Genomic DNA, 11,828 nt, shown 5'->3' with positions numbered 1-11,828 from the left:
AAAGTTACAATCTCAGCTGAGATTTGAGGGGTATTTATAGGCCTCAAGAGGATTCAAATTTGGGCTCCAAAATTTGAATTCTCTTTGGGTTCCCGATGCTGGCGGGGGGTGCTGGGCGGTGCCACCGCCAGGCACCGCCTGGCTCTCCGGTTCACTGGTTTGGCTTAATTTTAGCCCAAACCAAATCTGACTTTGGGCCCAGTTGGCCCCTAACCAGGATATAGGATTATCTCTTAATCCTAATCCTAATTACAAGTGAACTACATAACAAAACACATCCTAAGCAAGTTTTCAACCGCGAACGTCGAGTCTTGTTCCGGCGAGCTTTCCGACGAACTTTCTTCCGACGGACTCCCATCAAGCTCCCGATCTTGTGATGACTTTAACGAGTAGCCGAGCCTTCTCAGTGATCTCCGTGAACCTCCGACGATCTCTTCGGCGAACTTCCGAAAATTCCGATAGGTTCCCGATTTCTTCTCGGTTGGTTCCGGCAGCATCTCCGACGATTCTTCGGACTCTTAAACGTCCATCGATCTTGACTCCGGTATTCTTGCTTTGTGTTTTCTGGTTATCGTAGTTAATCCTGCACACTTAACTCAATAATATGGATTAGATCAATTAACCCATCAATTGATTTCATCATCAAAATCCGAGATTCAACAAAACATACTTCAAAATTTCCAACTAGGTGTCAAAAGAAAGTTATGCGAATCTAGTTTCCAAAGAACTAAGCTTTGTATAATTCAGAATTTTCTCTAGAGAGTTATGAGCAATTTAGTAACAGAAGGTCAAAAATTTCAGTCCCTATTTTACAGAATCTGTAGGGTTAATTGAAACAGAAGTCTTAGTAGGCATTTAAACTCCAAATCATTCAATCTTAGTGTCAAAATAAAGATATTTGAGTCTACTTTTAAATGGAATAGGTTTTGCCTAAATCAGAGTTTAGTGCTAAAAGTTAGATCCAAAACAATGTATAGAAGTCAGATTACTGAAAAATTTCAGATTCATGGCTTTGTATCAAAAGGAAAGAACGGTTTGGTACTAAGCTGAAATCTTTTGCATTATGAAGAATTAAAAGGAAAATAGAGATTAGGAATTCTATAGAAAGAGGTTAGAACACTTGCCTTAAACAAATTTGATTCCCAAATGGGGGGAGTTGATGCAAAACCTCAATCAAATCTTCTTCTTCAATTCCTCTTCTTCTTCTTCTTCCCTTCTCTTCTCTTCTTAAACTCACGTTGGATGCAGCATCTGAAGGTTACATTTAGTTTCTCCTTTAATCTCTTATTTAATTACTTTTGGTTAACACAAGAGTTGCAAAGTTTCAAGGTGGCAAGCATGCATGAAAAATGCTAGGTGTCATCCTTAGAGCAAATTTAGGTGGCACCATTAGGTTAGCTAGTGACACATGTCCACTAATTTATTTATTTATTTTAACTTAAATCTGAATCTTAAATAAATTATATCAAACTTCTAATATTTACTCTTAGGTCCCTAGCCATAAATATTTAATCATTTAATATAAAATAATTATTAAATAATTCTTTTTTTTTTTACAAACAAATCTTTTACTAAATTTTCAAAAATGGGGGATGTTTCAATGATAATGACAAACGAAACACTTCAAAGTATAACAAGTGAACTGAATAATAAACACAAGCTTATATGACATTTTTGATGTAGCATGCATTCAATTTTTATCCAAAGCATAATATGAACTCATAAACAAAGCTTTGGATATCATATTAATAAACATAGAGGGCACTGTGGGACCACATACATAATGTGATTCATCCATTTCTGGATGACCACCAAGCATAAGTCTCCCACGTTTGGGAGCTCCATCCACCCACGTCTGAGTGAAGTCAATGGGGCCGGCAGAGCAATCGCGGGCTCTAAGCATAACTCCCTTTAACATTTCTGGCAAAGGTTCATAATATCCCACAAGACATCAGAGTATAAAAAGGGTAGTATGAACAATAACATTGGCACATATCAGAAGCACATGCGGAACAACGAAGATATGCATATGCCTTTATCAAACAATGTAATGCAAACAAAGCATTACATAATAAATTTCAGATATATAACAACTTCAGGATGAACAATACAAGAATTTCAAAGGACTAGTATAATGCTTAATTGAAGAAGAATTTAGCAGAAATCAAATTTCCAATAGGATGAAAATTGAATAGGCAAAACCCAACAAAGTTTTCAATTCTGATAGAATTTGAATGGTACATTTCCTGAATTGTTTGAGTGACCAAGCATGCTCCAAATCTCTAAAAATAGATGTCATTGGAAAGCTGTATCAATCTATTTTCGGATGAACTCAGATTTATAATTTTTTTGAGTTCTTAACAGGAAGTTACAACAAATAGAGTAAAGGAAGATCAGAATTGATCATCCCTATTTTGCAGAATTGATAGAGTCAATTTAAACAGATGTTTCAGAAGGCAAACTTACTTCAAAATTACTAAATTATATGTCAAAAGAAAGATATGCGAATTTAATTTCAAAAGAACTAAGTTTTGCATAATTCAGAATTTTCACTAGAGAGTTATGAGTAATTTAGTAATAGAAGGTCAGAATTGATCATCCCTGTTTTACAGAATTGATAGAGTCAATTTAAATAGATGTTTCAGAAGGTAAACGTACTTCAAAATTATAAATTATATTTCAAAAGAAAGATATGCGAATCTAATTTCAAAATAACTAAGTTTTGCATAATTCAGAATTTTCACTAGAGAGTTATGAGCAATTTAGTAACAGAAGGTTAGAAATTTCAGTCCCTATTTTGTAGAATTATAGGGTTAATTAAAACATAAGTCTTAGTAGGCATTTAAACTCCAAATCATTCAATCTCAGTGTCAAAATAAAGATATTTGAGTCTACTTTCAAATGGATTAGGTGTTGCCTAAATCAGAGTTTAGTGCTAAAAGTTAGATCCAAAACAATGTATAGAAGTCATATTACCGAAAATTTCAGATTCATGGCTTTGTATCAAAAGGAAAGAAAGGTTTGGTACTAAGCTGAAATCTTTTGAATTATGAAGTATTAAAAGGAAAACAGAGATTAGGAATTCTGTAGGAAGAGGTTAGAACACTTGCCTTAGATGAGTTTGATTCCCAAATATAGGGAGTTGATGCAAAACCTCAAACAAATTTTCCACTTCTTCTTCTTCTCCTTCTTCTTCTTCTTCTTCTTCTTCTTCTCCTCAAACTAACGTTGGCTGCAAAGTTTCTTTTTAATGGTGCTTTAAATTACTTAGGTTTAGCTCATGCTAAAATAGTGAGGTGGCAAGCATGCATGGGGGTTTAGGTGTCAACTTTAGAATAAATACAAGTGACTCATCCTTGTTAATGACACATGTCCTCCATTTTATTTTATTTTATTTTTATTTACTCAATTCTGAATATCATATCAAAATTTTATTATTTACTCTTAGGTCCTTAGCCATAAACTTTAATATAATATTATTTAATAAAAAAATTATTTAAATAATCCTCATATTTATAAACAAGCATTTACTAATTTTTTTTTTTTTAAATGGGAGATGTTACAAGCGTAAACTGAATTATGATGTTCATACGATAAAACTGATTTACGTCTAAACGCCGATTCGGAAAATACTAAACTTTGAAACACGATCGTAAATACGCAGAAGGCAGTAAGCTATTAAGGAGGTTTGCAGTAAAGATAATATGCTCAAAGTAAATGCAAACCGAGATTTAGAGTGGTTCGGTCAATCTTGACCTATATCCACTTTTGGCTTCCTCCACCGACGAGGTCACCGACGTCCACTAGAGGTCTTCCTTCAATAGGCGAAGGCCAACCACCTTTTTATAGTTTCACTCCTTTTGACGGGCTTAGGAGACAACCCTTACAGAATTTTCTTTCCTCTCTTGACAGATCAAAACTTGGAAGAAAAGAGGAAAGAGAACTTTTAACTCATACAAAACTTTTGAGCTTTAAAAATCACAGAGTAAGATCAGGATTTTAGTGGTTTTTGGTTGCCCTTCATTGCTGAAAGGGTGGGGTATTTATAGGCCCCAACCCAGTTTGAATTCCGAGCTCAAAACTGTCAATTCTTGGAATTCAGGGGTCTAGCGGTTGCACCACCTGGCAGAGCTCGAAGACTAAGCCTCTGGGCGGTGTCACCTCCTGTCAGGGGCGGTTGCACCTCTGTCAGAGGCGGTTGCACCTCTGTCAGAGGCGGTTGCACCTCTGTTAGAGGCGGTTGCACCGCCCAACCAGAGCTCGGAGACTGAGCCCTGGGCGGTGCCACCTCTGGCCAAGTAATCTGGATCCGAATGGGCTGATCCATTCGGCCCAATTTGGGTCTGTCAAGGGCCCAATTGCCCCAAGATTAAGTTAATGAGATCACCTCCCATTTCTAACTTAATCATCATGCTAACTACGAATTTCTTAAGACATTTACTGCAACTTGCTCCGGTGCGTCAATCGCTTCTTCTGGCGAGCTTCCGTCGATCATCCGATGAACCCTCGGTGATGCTCCTACGGACTTCCGGCAAACTCCTGGACTTGCGATGATCCACTTGGCAAGTTCCGATGAGCTTCTTTGGCAAGCTCCTAGACTTCTCGGATTTGTTCCCGCAGAACCTCCGATGATCGTCCGAACTTTCGTCGAATTTTCGAACCCCAACGTGATCATAGTCTTGACTCCGGCGTAACTCCTGCTGCATGTCTTACTTTCATCGTAGTTAATCCTGCACACTTATCTCAACATATATATTAGATAATAAATGATAATTGACATCATCATCAAAATCCGAGATTCAACAAAAATGAGATGAGATAAATAGTGCATATTTGTGGCATTATAGGCTAGGTCATATCCATGAGAGAATGATCCAAAAGTTGTTAAAGAATAGATATCTAGATTCATTCAACTATGAGTCATATGTAACTTATGAGCCTTGCCTTCATGGAAAACTAACCAACTCTCCATTTAGTGGAACTAGAGAAAGAGTCACTGAGCTGTTAGAACTCATATATAGTGATGTATGTGGACCCATGTCAACTCATGCCATTGGTGGTTATTCCTATTTTATTATCTTTACTGATGATTTCTCAAAGTATGGACATGTGTACTTAATGAAGTACAAGTCTGAGGCCTTTGAGAAATTCAAAAAGTATAAGAATGAAGTGGAGAACCAGACTAGAAAGAGTATCAAAACTCTTCAATCAGATCGAGGAGGTCACTTAAGTATAGAGTTTACTCAATTCCTCAAGGACCATGAGATATTGTCCCAATGGACACCTCTTTATATACCTCAGCTCAATGGTGTGTTTGAAAAGAGGAATTGTATGTTATTAGACATGGTACGGTCCATGATGAGTTTCGCTGACCTACCCATCTCATTCTGGGGATATGCCCTAGAGATCATAGCTTACCTTCTGAACAGAGTTCTAATTGTTGGGAAATCATGGGGGGCGACATCATATGCGCAGCGGAAGAACAAGAAAACAAAAATCCCCGATTCCCAAAAGGATGTTCGTCGTCGTGCGAAGATTGGTGCGCAAAATCCGCAAAACACAAAACTGCGTATAGAGATTGTGTTACCTAGGGAGATCGTATATCCCTGTTTCCTTGCAGATCCTCAGGAGAGGGTGAAGGAGGTCAAGCGTCCTCCTCTCTAGCGGTGATCCACACAGCAGGGTTGCGACGACGCTCCTCAAAACTCCAGGCCTACTCTGAGGTGGAGAGGGAGAGGAGAATAGGAAGGGCAAGCAAAGACTCTAGCCTATGAGGCTGTGAATCCCTCCTATTTATAGAGATCCCGTGTCAAAACCCTAATGGGTCCTTTCCCTAGTGGGTATTGGATCTGCATCCAATAAGACAAGGGCTCCGTCGGATATCTCATATCCGAACCTCTACTCATCGCAATGCCTACCATATGTGTGTGACCCTCTAGGCCCAATATCGAGCTGGCCGTGAGTCATACCTGTCAGAACTCCTTCTAACTAAGTGAATTATTATCTCTGTAATAATTCACTCGACTCATCGACTACGGAAGTACTAGGCCACTACGCCGTAGTCCCCAGACGATACAGGGGAATCCAATCCATTGGACCTGTCTGTCCTCAGTTACCATGTACCTATAGTCCCTCATCCATCTAATATCCCAGAGACCGTATATCGAGCATGGTGCTGTCAGACCCATACGGTTTCTACTTGAGTCTCGCTCTAATCGGATTCTCCCGGAGAACTCTTTCTCTCTCAACCCGAATGACCCTGGCCAGGGATTTGTCTGAGCAAGAACACATGGGATATTCCTCTCATGATACCGAGAGTGGATGATCCTCTATCGACACTCAATAGCTCTCGTAAGGTCGACTACCACTCCCAATGACCAGCTGTACTAGATCTGGGAACAGCCAAACCTATAAGTCTGGTATCAAAGAGTGGAGCACTCATACAGGACATCCTTGGTGTCTCAAGTCTAAGAACCAGATACACCACTAGGACTACGGAATCGTTGTCTGACAATAAGGCATCATCAACCATCCAGCATTCCGTAAGCGGATCAATCAGTGAACTCATTCTCCAATGAGCACCTGTACTGTATCCCTAGTGTCCCTACACGAGCAGCTATGAGACCAGCTGCATCCATCATATGGACGGGTATACAACACACCAGTCTATCCGGTTATCACGATGTCCCTCTCGAGTAACCTATGACCGGGATTATTTAGGATATGTGTTTAAAGGTGAATCGATCTCATTATCGTGATCTCATCACGATCCGATTCCCATTGCACAAATCCAAGGACATCACAATACATATGCATTTATGCAATAGTTATAAAGTGATATACGCCAAAAATATAATAAGCAAAAAGATTCTGTATCAAGTCACACGTGCCATCACTCACGTGATTGGCTTGCTGGGCACTTATGACTAGCACTAATTACATTGGTAGCATCTACACCATATGAGATATGGAAATGGAAGAAGCCCGATCTTAAGGTAGTAGAGATTTGGAGTTGCTCTACCCACGTTAAAAGACACAACACCGATAAGTTGGAATCAAGGATGGAGCGGTGCAAGTTCGTGGGATACCCCAAGGAAATTTATGGGTATTATTTCTATCATCTCAAGGACCAAAAGGTCTTTATAGCGAAGAGAGCGATGTTCCTTGAGAAGGAACACATTCTTGGCGGAGAAAGTGGGTCCATGATAGAATTGAGCGAGGTTGGAGAACCTAGCTCAAGCACCACTTTACAGCCCGAGTCTGTTCAGGTATCTAATACATAAGTTCCAACTTTACATAGGTCCAATAGAGTATCTCATCCTCCTGAGAGATATGTGGGATATATTAGAGGAGAGGATGTTGATCCTCAGACCTACGAGGAGGCTATTATGAGTATAGACTCTGGGAAGTGGCAAGAAGCTATGAATTCTGAGATGGATTCCATGTACTCCAATAATGTTTGGAACCTAGTTGATGCACCCGAGGGTATTATACCCATCAGTTGCAAGTGGATCTTTAAGAAAAAGATCGGAATAGATGGAAAGGTTGAGACCTATAAAGCAAGGCTAGTGGCTAAGGGGTATCGTCAAAGGCAATGTATTGACTATGATGAAACTTTCTCACCCGTAGCAATACTAAAATCCATCCGAATTTTATGGGCTATTATAGCACACTATGATTATGAGATCTAGCAGATGGATGTGAAAACCTTATTCCTCAATGGGAACCTCGAATAGGAGGTGTATATGATATAACCCAAGGGATTCATATCTAAGGATTACCCAGATAAGGTATGTAGGTTGTTTAGATCCATTTTTGGACTAAAGCAAGCTTCCCGAAGTTTGAACATAAGATTTAGTGAGGCAATCAGATCTTATGACTTCGTTAAAAATGAAGATGAGCCTTGTGTGTACAAGAAAGTAAGTGGGAGTGCTATCACCTTCTTGGTGTTATATGCGGATGATATCCTAATTATTGGGAATGATGTAGGAATGCTATCCACAGGAAAGACTTAGTTATCTAGACATTTCTCCATGAAGGACTTAGGGGAAGTATCCTATATCTTGGGGATTCGGATCTATAGAGTTAGATCCAAGAGGATGCTCAGCTTGTCCCAATCCAGGTACATAGATACTATTGTCAAAAAGTTTGGCATAGAAAATTTCAAGAGATGTCTTGTACCGATGAGACATGGGATATCGCTTTCTAGGAGTATGTCTCCAATGACTCGTGAAGAAAGGGCGAACATGGATAGGATACCCTATACCTCAACGATAGGGTCTATCATGTATATCATGCTATGTACTAGGCCTGATACAGTGCATGCTCTGAGTGTCTCGAGCAGGTATCAGACGGATCGAGGCTTAGAGCACTAGAAAACAGTAAAGTGTATCCTTAAGTACTTGAGAAGGACTAAGGATCTTTTGCTAGTATATGGAGGTAGTAGCCTCAGGGTTGAAGGCTACACAGACTTGAGTTTTCAGTACGATGTCGATGATAGCAAGTCGAATTTGGGATATGTGTACACTTTGAATGGAGGAGCAATGTGTTGGAAGAGTTCCAAGCAAAATACTACTGCTAACTCAACCGTAAAGGTGGAGTACATTGCTGTAGTAGATGCAGCAAAGGAGAGAGTCTAGATGAAGAATTTCATCACTAATCTAGGAGTCGTGCTAGGCAACAAGGAGTCAATTCCCTTATATTGCGACAACTATAAGGTGATTAATCAAATAAGGGAACCCAGGTCTCATCAGAGGTGTTCTAAGGAGGTTCCAGCTTATTAGAGAGATCGTGACCCATGGAGATGTAGCAGTGGAAAGAGTTTCATCCGAAGATAACATTGTAGATTTGAGATAAAGTTGTTGTCTCAAATTATCTTTAAGTGTTATAGGGGTCTGAAGGGGATCGGACACATAGGTGATTGGCCTTAGGTCAAGTGGAAGATTACTAGTCATATGTGCCCTACAAGCCAATCACGTGAGTGATGACATGTGTGACTTGACATGCAGTCTTTTTGCTTATTATATTTTGACATTTATCACTTTATATATATATATATATATATATATATATATATATATATATATATATATATATATATATATATATATATATATATATACACATTGATGTCCTTGGATCTATGCAATGGGAATCGAATCATGATCTAAATAATCTTGGTCATAGGTTACTCGAGAGGGACATCGAGATAACCGGATAAATTGGTGTGTTGTATACCCATCCATATGATGGATGCAGCTGGTCTCATAGCTGCTCGTGTGGGGACACTAGGGATATAGTACAGTTGCTCATTGGAGAATGAGTTCATTGATTGATTCGCTTACGGAATGCTTGATGGTTGATGATACCTTATTGTCAGATAACGATTCCATGGTCCCAGTGGTGTATCTGGTCCTTAGACTTAAGACACCAAGGATGTCCTATATGAGTGCTCCACTCTTTGATACCGAACTTATAGGTTTGGATGTCCCAAATCTAATACAACCGATCATCGGGAGTGGCAGTCAACCTTACGAGGGATATTAAGTGTCGATAGAGGATCATCCACTATCGGTGTCATGAGAGGAATATCTCATGTGTTCTTCTCAGACAAATCTCTAGCTAGAGTCATTCGTATTGAGAGAGAAAGAGTTCTCAAAGAGAATTCGATTAGAGCGAGACTCGAGTAGAAACCGTATGGGTCTGACAGCACCATATCCGGCATATGGTCTCTGAGATATTAGATTGATGAGGGACTATAGGTACACGATAACTGAGGACAAACAGGTCCAATGGATTGGATTCCTTTGTATCGTCTGGGGACTACGGCGTAGTGGTCTAGTACGTCTGTAGTCGGTGAGTCGAGTGAATTATTATAGAGATAATAATTCATTGAGCCAGAAGGAGTTCTGATAGGTATGACTCAATGCCAGCTCGATATTGGGCCTAGAGGGTCACACACATATGATAGACGTTGCGATGAGTAGAGGTTCGGATATGAGATATCCGTCGGAGCCTCTATCTTATTGGATATCCAATAAGCCCCTGAATTATTGGACTCTATAGACGAGATCCAATAAGAGCCCATGAGAGATTATTGGATAGAAATCCACTAATTTAAGAGGTTTGGGAAGTTAGATGGAGATCCAATACCTAATAAGGGAGGATCCATTATGGTTAAATTGACAAAAGACCTTTATAAATGAAAGGGATTCAGTGGTTCATAGGCTATAGCCTTTGCTTGCCTCTCCTATTCTCCTCCTCCTCTCCACCTCAAAGCAGGCCTAGAGTTTTGAGGAGCGTCATTGCCGCCCTGCTATGTGGATCATCTCTAGAGAGGAGGGTGCTTGACCTCCTTTACCCTCTCCTAGAGATTTGTAGGGACACAGGGATATACAATCTCCCTAGGTAACACAATCTTTACTATATACAGTTTTCTGTTTTGCGGATTTTGTGTACTAATCTTCGCACGATGACGAACAAATCTTTGAAAAATTGGAGATTTTTATTTTTATTCTTCCGTTGTGCATGTGATGTCGCCCTCAAGATTTTCCAACATAAACATCATAATATATTCAAACAATATGCAATATAAAGTGATAAAATACAAAATAATAATAATAAACAAAAAGACTACGTATCAAGTCACACGTGCCATCACTCACATGATTGGCTTGTAAGATACCTATGACTAGCATCACCTAAACTAGATATAGTACCACCAATACACAATCTTCTAGGCTATTAAGCGATAGTACCGCCCAGGCTGAGCGATGGTACCACTAGTGCTTACTACTGCAAGTGGTGGTACCGCCTAGCACTAGTAGTAGTATCGCCCAACAACAGTGGTACCGCCAACACCTCGAAAATCCAGAGATGAGACTTTTTGGCTCCATTTTTGAAATCATTTGTGACCTATAAATACCTCACTCATTTTTACTTAAGATAATAAGAAAAGAGTACGAAATACTTGTGATTCTAGGTATGTAAACTCTGTTAAAAGCCTTGAGTTTCTTCCTCCTTAATCTTCTAAGTCTTTCTAAGAGAGCTGTGAGGACTACTTGTAAAAGGAGTTGTAAAAGATTCTTTTCTAAACCTGTAAAAATAAGAAAGGAGTTGTAACAAGGGTGGTTTGATCTTTACCCAAATCGTTAGTAAAAGCCAATGACCTCGACGAAAGAAGAATCGAGAGTGGATATAGGTTGCAACGATCGAACCACTATAAATCCAATGTTTATTTCTTTTGTGCTTTTCATTCTTATTGTTTACTGATTTAGTTGCTCACTACTTTTACTCACATTCCAAATAAACACATTTTTAATATGTTTTTCATCGTACCAAATTTTTGAAATCGACTCAACTTTTTAAAACCACTAATTCATCATCCTCTTAGTGTCTCGATCCTAACAAAACCTATAACTATAGCTAACCCACGACCATAAGCAAGCAACAACCATAGCCAAGTCGTCTAGTGTTGCGAAAGATGCACCAAATCTTCTATCGGTCAAACCTATCACTTATAAATGCACCATGAAAAGGGAGGGAGGAACCATGATTCAACGAGGCTTTGGAATGCTAAATAGGGTTATGGCGATGCATTGCTAATTATTGAGTCTCCTTAAGGTTTTGATGATGAACGGGGCTGGGGCTGATCACCACCGTAAGGAGGATGTTAGTGAAAACAACGAGTGACAACTTTCTTGTTTCATCCTTTAATAGATTGGATATATAAAATAATTTAAGAAAACTTAAGGGACTAGCCAATGCTTAATTGAACCAACTCATGTAGCTAGGATTTACTTGAATCGGACCAATACTAAGGATATTTT

This window comes from Musa acuminata, chromosome BXJ3-9, assembly GCF_036884655.1.
Source record: "Musa acuminata AAA Group cultivar baxijiao chromosome BXJ3-9, Cavendish_Baxijiao_AAA, whole genome shotgun sequence".
Taxonomy (NCBI): domain Eukaryota; kingdom Viridiplantae; phylum Streptophyta; class Magnoliopsida; order Zingiberales; family Musaceae; genus Musa; species Musa acuminata.
This window is presented reverse-complemented; position numbering follows the sequence as displayed.